The sequence below is a fragment of the Penaeus monodon genome, chromosome 11 (genome assembly GCF_015228065.2).
Source record: "Penaeus monodon isolate SGIC_2016 chromosome 11, NSTDA_Pmon_1, whole genome shotgun sequence".
Lineage (NCBI taxonomy): Eukaryota > Metazoa > Arthropoda > Malacostraca > Decapoda > Penaeidae > Penaeus > Penaeus monodon.
Genome location: NC_051396.1, coordinates 23,268,494 through 23,278,861, shown reverse-complemented (window position 1 = coordinate 23,278,861; position 10,368 = coordinate 23,268,494). Strand labels below are relative to the sequence as shown.

Genomic DNA, 10,368 nt, shown 5'->3' with positions numbered 1-10,368 from the left:
GTAGTAAAAGGGAGGATGGGTAGAATTGATGACGAAGGGTTGTGGGTAAAGGTGAATGAAGTTGAGCATGTTTGGGAGAGTAGGAATGGGGGGGGGTTCCTCGTGGAGATTGAGTGCTGACTTAGTGGGAGCTATTTGATGAAAGGGGCAAGCCTCCGTGCTCCTAATAGGGCATAACATCTTCATTATTGGGCCATTGGTAAGGGCCTGGAGTATGTTTGGGGAGAGACACAGTGTTCACCCCTCAGAATCCCCCTTGAGGGTAAAGGGCCTAGACAACTAAACGGAAATACTATGCTCTGGCTCCTTAGGCCATTCAGGACTAGCACACAAAGTCAGCCTTTCATCCTTTCGCACGGCTTCTCACTCACACCTTAGGAAGGTATTTCCCGAGTCCGTCACCTCCTAAGCCCCCCATGACAACAATGGGCCAAGGGATTGTGGGGAGGGAGTTGTGCTACTGTTCTTCAGCTCCAAATGACCGGTGTACCTTAATGTGAGAGATGTTCTAATGCATGAATATCTGTCCTTGACACGATTTATATTCAACACTGTATTGGGCTTATTTCAATGCAGTAATCCGCTGCGATCAACTTCATACCATTCCTCATTATATTCTTCAATAAAACTTTACAACTGTATTATATCACACTCCAAATAAAAAAAACCTTGGACATTAATAGAATAGAGAAAGAACAATTTCAAACAGTATAACTGTACTATATTTTTATATCAGTTTTGTTTTTTCGATGTCTAACAGTCTAACCCTTTACCTGCAACTGCATTATCACTTTATTTAATAGGGTCCTGTGTCCAAGACAAGTGAAAGAAGCTCTTAGTAATCACTTGCAAGTAAATAATATAATTTCCTTTAAAAAGGCAACGCATTTTTTGCATATAAATCCTCTTGTGTATAAAAACACAGACATAAATGTGCTGGATAACTGAAGGCCAATAAAATCTCAATGTTTTCATCTTCTTGTCATATATTTTTATGACTAGCTGGTTAATGTTCACCAACTCTGATAATAAATTTGATTATGTTACAAAATAACTACAAGATATCTACAAATACTTCAGAGATTCTATATACAAGGTAATTTACATGTTTTAACTATTAAGACACTACTCTCAACATAAGATCATCTCTGATTTTGTTTTTTGATGCTGCCTGTACTGTGCCCAAGGGTGGTCTGGGAGTTTGCCATACTTGATGCTTTCCAGCCAGTTTTTATATTCTAGCAAGACAAGCCTCATTCCCTTCAACTTATTCTTCTGTTCGAAGTTATCACCATTTTCCTCCTATTAAAAAAAGAAGTGCAAACACTAAATTATATGATACATTAAACTAACTTGGCAAAGGTCCCTGAGTATCCACTGAATATTATATAGTCCATTTCTGAATCCAAAATCTTCCTCAAATTAAGTAGTGATCATCAAATATCTGATATTAAATCATAGTTGTAATCTAATGTTTAAATACACAGAGACTTCTATTTCAAAAAATACAAACAAACTTACTGATTTTAAGATTATATCACGCGCTCTCTTTCGAGCCTTCTCAAGATGCTGATAAGTACTTTTCATCTGGACAATGTTTCTGTCTCTCATCTCAAAAAGCATCTCCAAGTAAAATAGTAGTCTGTCTTTACTGAACTATTTTTCAGCGAGATGTCATTATCTATCTCCAGATTTGGCCTGTGAAAAGGAAATAATACATGAGGTAATATAAAGGAAAAAAAGCCGCGCCCCAAGTACAGGCAAACAATAAAAATAATAAATAAAACAATCGTGTACAAGGAAACCAATTTAAAATATTAAAGTTAGTTGAGCGTGATGCAATTAGTTTGTTTTTTTAATCAATCTGCTACTGATGTCCATTCTTCAAAGGAGAAGACAATTGGTATTAGGTCAACAGTAGGAGTCATATAAACAGTGCTTAAATACACTAAGACCTTTTATAATCATGTATTTTTCCTATGGACTGCTATCTATACTGGTGCTAATAGCCTGATGGTGGCAGCCTACCCTAATCTGAACTAATAATGAACAAAAAGGGGGCACCAAGAAAAAAACATTAGATTTGCTACTGCAGGTCCTAGGCTTATTAAAACAATAATAATAAATTAGGAACAGCATTGATGGTCAAGAACTTAAATACAACTAAATAATTTAATATAAACAAGCAACAGAAAAAAACAAGGTATAACATCCTTCATTACTAACCTGAAGCCCAAAGAGTCCATGTCCTTCAGAAAATTTTTTGCATCATGCAAGCGGTGACAACTTAAGGCCAGGCAGCCAAAGGTTATGAGATCTGGCACAAGGTGATGTTCCTGCATGAAGTCTAATACTTCCTGAAGTATAATGAAACACAGATATTTTGAAAACCAGTTAAATATCATTTATGCATTTTTTTTTTTTTTTTTTTTTTTTTTTTTTTTTTTTTTTTTCAGTCTTTCCTGGGTCCTTCAAATACACCAAACCACATTTCTAATGAGCTAATGTGTTATCTGTTTTCAAAATATACAAAACAGAGCTATAAGAATCTGAAATTTATGTACATTAAACACTATCCTGACCAACAAGATCTCACATTAAGAAGTAGTAGTATTTACCTACAACACTGAACTGATTCTAATTACTTACTTTAGCTGCACTGGTATCTCTGCGAAAACTTCTCCTGCGGATAAGCATGTTGCAAAACTGGCTATCAGGTACAATTCCAATATTCTTCATTGATTCAATAAAGCCTGAAAAATTATATTCATTCATTAAATTAGTATCCCGTCACTTTAATCACCAATAAATTAAACTATATTCCATTGTTTCTAACAGCAATTGCAACTACATTTTTGCCTCTTCCTCGCGCTGAGTATTGCTCCAGTTAAAGAATTCCAACAATTTGTGTCACTCGTTCTGATGTCAGTGTTTCACTTTTTTATCTTTTGCACTGTTGTTTTAAGATTGCCAACTGGTCCTCCAACCATAGCCAGCCTGTTGATTGTTTTTTATCATGAAGTGCTTTCCTGTTTATATTGTTTTCATTTTAAAGAAGAGGTGATATTATATTTCTGTTAGTTGAAAGTAACTTTATCATTCTGATACTTGGTCGGATAATCCTCACTCCCAACCATAAAGTAAAAAATACTTGAGCATATGTTTTCACTAGTAACAATAACCCATGACTCATAACTCACCTATCCTCTGGTTGTTGTAGAATTAAACCAAACATTACAACAGTCATTTTCTCCACCAAAGATCTGGTAAGACTTGCTGATCACCTTGACATTTCCATTTCTTTTTTTACTTCACTTGACTATATCTCAGGCTCTAATGAGGTTGATTGTTGTTTTCCCAACTTTTAACATATCTATCAGCTTCTATGTATGCCTTGCTTTCACTTTTCTGATGGCTCCTTTTTACTTTCTATGTGCAGAACCTTTTCAGTGTGTTCTCCACTGATTTTTTGGGCTTTTGATTTCTTCTACACCATAATGGTCAAGAGAGTTTCCTGATTGAGTTGAGAAGTCACTGTGGATTCTCTGCTTGGCATTCCTTGATACAACAACCAATCAGTTGTAAGTGAATATATATCTGGAGACTTTTCAACTCGTCGCTGCTTTCTCCTACCTGTAGACCAGACAATCCATTATTCATACATAAAGGAGTGCATTCAATATCATTTTGTCAAATTATAAAAAATATTCAAATGAATACTTATAAAATGGCATGTCTAAGCCACCTCTTTGATGTGTAATACTGCTCTTGTAACAAAATTCAGCTTTCTGTTTAATTAATAATCCTTTATCTACATCTCATCTACAATTTGGAAAGCTTTGTTGATATCCCAAACCTACCAAATGCTGAAAATTTAGAAGTAAACAATAATTACAAATTACATTTTTTTCATAGATTTTTGCAAATATCTGATGAGAATAACCTCTTATATACTTAATATTACAACAAAGTTTTTGGCTGTTCCTATGGGAATAAATTCCTTATCACCACTCTAAATGGTCAAGAGAGCATTGCTAATTGCCAGCAAATACTCAAAACACATTCACATTAAAATATGAAAGAGCATTCTAAAATAATTTCTTAAATAAAAGATACTATAAACAAATCCATATATCCTACTTTTAATCATGCATGTGAATTGTACTACTTCAAAGTAACACTTTCTCAATTAGTTGTTCGCGTAGCTGTTGCTCTCTGTAGACCGTCAGTGAGTGGCCAGGTGAGTTACACAGGCCATTGTAAAGACTGTGACATCTACATGTTTTGGTGTCAGGCCTTTTTTTTCATTGGTGAATAGATGGTTGGTTATCCATCTTCTTTTTTTAATTACTATCAATCATCTATATGTAATCTTCATACACAAAATTAGTTCACTACTAATCTGTTCAATCTAATAATCTATAATCTTTTCTTTCACAAGCTAGAAAGTATTTTTAACTGCCCAATAAAGATTGAATTAGCATGTATAGTACATATTAAACTTCATTTCTTAATCAAATATGTATTAGCCTTCAGTATTCTGCACTGCAGACAATGACCTCACAAAAGACTAAATGGTTCTTATTTGATAATAATGCCAGTGACTATAAAGTACTCTACTTTTCCAAAATAGAAGAAAGCTCCTCATTTCTAATTTGAATATATTAAGATATTATATAGTATATATGATATAATATTCTAGCTATATATACATCTATATATAATTCCTTATGACATATAACTATATATCTAACATTACTAAAAAATATAATATACTATAAACTAATTTCATTATAATGATTTACATAACTTTTATATGTGATACCATTAATTATACATTTCATATATATATTTGTATATGCATCTCTATCTTCTATAATTATACTTCAATATATTAATAATCATCATAATAATATTATATATACTGATGTAAATGGAAATATTTATTATAATATAACATGCAAAATATTATATATTGTAGGTATGTTTGGTTTGGTATGATGGTATTTGTTTTATATATATTTATAGTTAATATTTTGTTATGTTTATTTATAGTGTTTGGTGTATATATAATATATATATATATAATATATATATATATATATATATATATTATATATATATATATATATATATTATATATATATATGTATATATATTATATTATATATATATAGTATGTATTATATGTATATATTGTATATATATATATATATTATATATATATTATATATATTGTATATATATGTATCACACACACACACACACACACACACACACACACACACACACACACACACACACACACACACACACACACACACACACACACACACACACATATATAAAGTATTTTGTGGCATTGTTTATCTTTGTGAAATATTTTTCCCTATTTCATCAGTTTACTTACATTCTCATTTATTGATTGATTGACTTTGCAGCTAGTTGAAGCTTTGAAGATTTTAGAAGAAGAGATGCCATCAGTGGGAGCCAAACCAAACAGTTACTGCTACAATGTCCTCATTGGTGCATGTGGTCGAGCAGGTTACACAAAAAAGGCTTTCCAGTTGTACAATCAGGTAAGGACAGAAAATTTGAGGGCTTGTGTATTAAGGTATCCTTGAAGAGTATTTTTACTGGAGGATAGAGATGCTTAGATTTATTATGAAGTGTAATAAATTTAATGGTTCAAGAGGGTTTAAAAGTTGATGGGAAATCTTATATATGAAAGATTTGTTGGTTCTGTTTTATATATAGCTAATGTTAGATAGTCTATAAGCCATCCCAATTTTATAAGAATGGGCAAACTTATATTACATTATACTTTAATATTGTATTACAAATTTAGGAAATGAGGAGCTTTCTTCATATTTTGGAAAAGTAGAGTACTTTAATGTCCCTGGCAGTTTATTATCAAATAAAGAACCATTTCAAGTCTGTTCTTTGTTGAGGTCTTTCTGGCAGTGCTAGAATACTGAAGGCTAATTATATATTTTTTGATTAAAGAAATGTAAGTTTTAATATGTTACTTATACATTGCTAATTTCAATTCCTTTTGATTTTGGGCAGTTTAAATAATATACTTTTCTAGCTTGTGAAAGAAAAGATTTACTAGATTATTAGATTTGAACAGATTAGTAGATGATACTAATTTTGTGTATGAAGATTACATAAGATTGATAAGTAATTAAAAAAAAGAAGATGGAGTAACCAAGCCATTCTTATTCACCAGATGAAAAAAAGGGGCCTGACACCAAAACATGTAGTATTCACCAGTCTTTACAATGCCTGTGCTAACTCACCCTGGCCACTCACTGACGGTCTACAGAGAGCAACCAAGCTACGCGAACAACTAATTGAGAAAGGTGTTACTTTGAATAGTACAACTTCACATGCCATGATAAAAGGTAGGATATATGGATTTGTTTATTAGTATCTTTTATTTAAGAAATTTATTTTAGAATTGCTCTTTCATATTTTTTAATGTGAATGTGTTTTTGAGTATTTGCTGGCAATTTTATGCAATGCTCTCTTGACCATTTAGAGTGGTGATAAGAAATTTTATTCCCATAGGAACAGCCAAAAACTTTGTTAAATATATAAGTATATAAGATGTTATATTTCATCAGATATTTGCAAAAATCTATGAAAAAAATGTAATTTGCTAATTATTGTTTACTTCTAAATCTTTCAGCATTTGGTAGGTGTGGGGATATCAACACAGCTTTCCAAATTGTAGATGAGATGGTAGATAAAGGATTATTAATTACAACAGAAAGCCTGAATTTCTTGTTACAAGCATGTATTACACATCAAGAGGCTGGCTTTAGACATGCTCTTTTAGTAAGTATTCATTTGATATATTTTTTATATTTTTTTGACATAAATGATATTGAATGCACTCCCTTTTATTATGAAGTTAATGGATTTTCTTGTCTACAGGTATGGAGAAAGATGCGCGAGTTGAAACTGTCTCCAGATATATACTCCTACAACTTATTGGTTCGGTGTATCAAGGAATGCCAAGCAGGAGATCCACAGCTGACTCTCACTCATCAGGAAACTCCCTCTCCTCTATGGCTGTGAGAAGAAATCAAAAGCCCAAAATCAGTGGAGAACACACTGAAAAGGTTTCTGCACATAGAAAGTAAAAGGAGCCATCAGAAAGTGAAAGCAAGGCATACATAGAAGCTGATAGATATGTTAAAAGTGGAGAAAATAACATCAACCTCATAGAGCCTGAGTATACTGTCATTGAAGTAAAAAGAAAAATGGAAAATGCTCAAGGTGATCAGCAAGTCTTACCAGATCTCTTGGGGAGAAAAATGACTGTTGGTAATGTTATTGGTTTAAGATCTCTACAACAACCAGAGGATAGGTGAGTTATTAGTCATGGGTATTTTACTTAGTTGAAAACATATGCTCTAAGTATTTTGTTTACTTTTAATTTAGGTTGGAGAAGTGAGGATTATCCAGACAAATGTATCAGAATTGATAAATTTCTTTCATATAACATGAATATATATATCACCTCTTCTTTATAAATGAAACAATATAAAAGGAAAGCACTTCATATAAACAATCAACAGGCTGGCTCTGGTTGGAGACCAGTTGCATCTTTAAACACATGGCAAAAGATAATGTGAAACCTGACATCAGAACAGTGACACAAATGTTGGAATCTTTACCTGCAGATACTCAGGCAGAAGAGGCAAGATGGTAGTTGCATGCTGTTAGAACAATGTGAATATGTTTAATTTATTGGTGATTAAAGTGACTGGGATACTAATTTTAATGAATGAATATAATTTTTCAGGCTTTATTGAATTCATGAAATATTGGAATTGTACCTGATAGCCAGTTTTGCACATGCTTATCCGCAGGAGAAGTTTTCGCAGAGATACCAGTGCAGCTAAAGTAAGTAATTAGAATCAGTTCAGTGTTGTAGGTAAATACTACTACTTCTTAATGTGAGATCTTGTTGGTCAGGATAGTGTTTAATGTACATAAATTTCAGATTTCTTATAGCTCTGTTTTGTATATTTTGAAACAGATAACACATTAGCCTCATTTAGAAATGTGGTTTGGTGTATTTTGAAGGACCCCAGGAAAGACTGAAAAAAAAAAAAAAAAAAAAAAAAAAAAAAAAAAAAATGCATAAATGATATTTAACTGGTTTTCAAAATATCTGTGTTTCATTATACTTCAGGAAGTATTAGACTTCATGCAGGAACATCACCTTGTGCCAGATCTCATAACCTTTGGCTGCCTGGCCTTAAGTTGTCACCGCTTGCATGATGCAAAAAATTTTCTGAAGGACATGGACTCTTTGGGCTTCAGGTTAGTAATGAAGGATGTTATACCTTGTTTTTTTCTGTTGCTTGTTTATATTAAATTATTTAGTTGTATTTAAGTTCTTGACCATCAATGCTGTTCCTAATTTATTATTATTGTTTTAATAAGCCTAGGACCTGCAGTAGCAAATCTAATGTTTTTTTCTTGGTGCCCCCTTTTTGTTCATTATTAGTTCAGATTAGGGTAGGCTGCCACCATCAGGCTATTAGCACCAGTATAGATAGCAGTCCATAGGAAAAATACATGATTATAAAAGGTCTTAGTGTATTTAAGCACCTGTTTATATGCCTCCTACTGTTGACCTAATACCAATTGGCTTCTCCTTTGAAGAATGGACATCTAGTAGCAGATTGATAAAAACAAACTAATTGCATCCCAGTCAACTAACTTTAATATTTAAATTGGTTTCTTGTACACTATTGTTTTATTTATGTACTTTTTATTGTTTGCCTGTACTTGCTTTTTTTTCCTTTATATTACCTCATGTATATTTTCCTTTTTCAGGCCAAATCTGGAGATAATGACATCTCTGCTGAAAAATAGTTTAGTAAAGACAGACTACTATTTTACTCTGGAGATGCTTTTTGAGATGAGAGACAGAAACATTGTCCCAGATGAACGTCTTATCAGCATCCTTGAGAAGGCTCGAAAGAGAGCGCGTGATATAATCTTAAAATCAGTAAGTTTGTTGTATTTTTGAAAATAGAAGTCTCTGTTTATTTAACATTAGATTTACAACTATGATTTAATATCAGATATTTGATGATCACTACTAATTTGAGGAAGATTTTTGTGATTCAGAAGATGACTATATAATATTTCAGTTTTATCATGGACTTCTTTGCAAGTTAGTGTAATTATCATACTAATTTAGTGTTTTCACTTCTTTTTTTAATAGGAGGAAAATGGTGATAACTTCGAACAGAAGAATAAGTTGAAGGGAATGAGGCTTTTCTTGCTAGAATATAAAAACTGGCTGAAAGCATCAAGTATGCAACTCCCAGACCACCCTTGGGCACAGTACAGAGCAGCATCAACAAATCAGAGATGATCTTATTGTTGCGTAGTAGTGTCTTAATAGTAAAACATGTAATTCCTTTTATATTAGAATCTCTGAAGATATTTGTAGATATCTTGTATGTTATTCTTGTACATAATCAAATTTATTATCAGAGTTGGTGAAATTACAGCTAGTCATAAATATATGACAAGAAAGATGAAACATTGATGATTTTATTGGCCTTCAGTTATCCAGTCACATTTCTGTCTGTGTTTATACACAAGAGGATTTATATGCAAAATGCCGTTGCCTTTTTAAAGAAATTTATATTATTTACCTTGGCAAGTGATTACTAAGAGCTTCTTTCACTTGTCTGACATCAGACCCTATTAAATAAAGTGATAATGCAGTTGCAGTAAAGGGTTAGACTGTAGACATGAAAAACAAAACTGATATAAAATATAGTTACAGTTATACTGTTTGAATTGTTCTTTTCTCTATTCTATTAATGTCCAAGTTTTTTTTTTATTTGAGTGTGATATAATACAGTGTAAAGGTTATTGAAGAATATAATGGGAATGGTATGAAGTTGATTGCAGCTGGATACTGCATTGAAATCACCCAATACAGTGTGAATATATCTTGTCAAGGACAGATATCATTGCATAGACCATCTCTCACATTAAGGTTACACCTGTCATTTGGAGCTTAAGCCACAGTAGCACAACTCCCTCCCCACCAATCCCTTGCCCATTGTTGTCATGGGGGGGCTTAGGAGGTGAAGACTGGGACCTACCTTCCTAAGGTGTGAGAGCCGTGCTGAAAGGATGAAAGGCTGACTTTGTGCTAGTCCTGAATGGCCTAAGGGAGCCATGAGCATAGTATTTCCGTTTTAGTTGTCTAGCCCTTACCCCTCAAGGGGATCCTGAGGGGTGAACTGTGTCTCTCCCCAACATACTCCAGGCTTACCATGGCCAATAATGAAGATGTTATGCCCTTATTAGGAGCAATGA

The 10,368-nt window shown here is 32.8% G+C and overlaps 1 long non-coding RNA gene and 1 pseudogene across 1 annotated transcript; one reads left to right on the top strand and one right to left on the bottom strand.

Moving 5' to 3' along the window:
• Nucleotides 1-1,681: 1,681 nt before the first annotated feature.
• On the bottom strand, nucleotides 1,682-2,742 carry LOC119578820. Its single transcript, XR_005229218.1, has 3 exons — nucleotides 2,650-2,742; nucleotides 2,227-2,357; nucleotides 1,682-1,698 (listed from the first exon to the last, which is right to left on the bottom strand). It is a non-coding gene; the product is annotated as an uncharacterized LOC119578820 (long non-coding RNA).
• Nucleotides 2,743-5,429: 2,687 nt separating this feature from the next.
• LOC119578501 lies at nucleotides 5,430-9,579 on the top strand (annotated as a pseudogene).
• The last annotated feature ends 789 nt before the right edge of the window (nucleotides 9,580-10,368 follow it).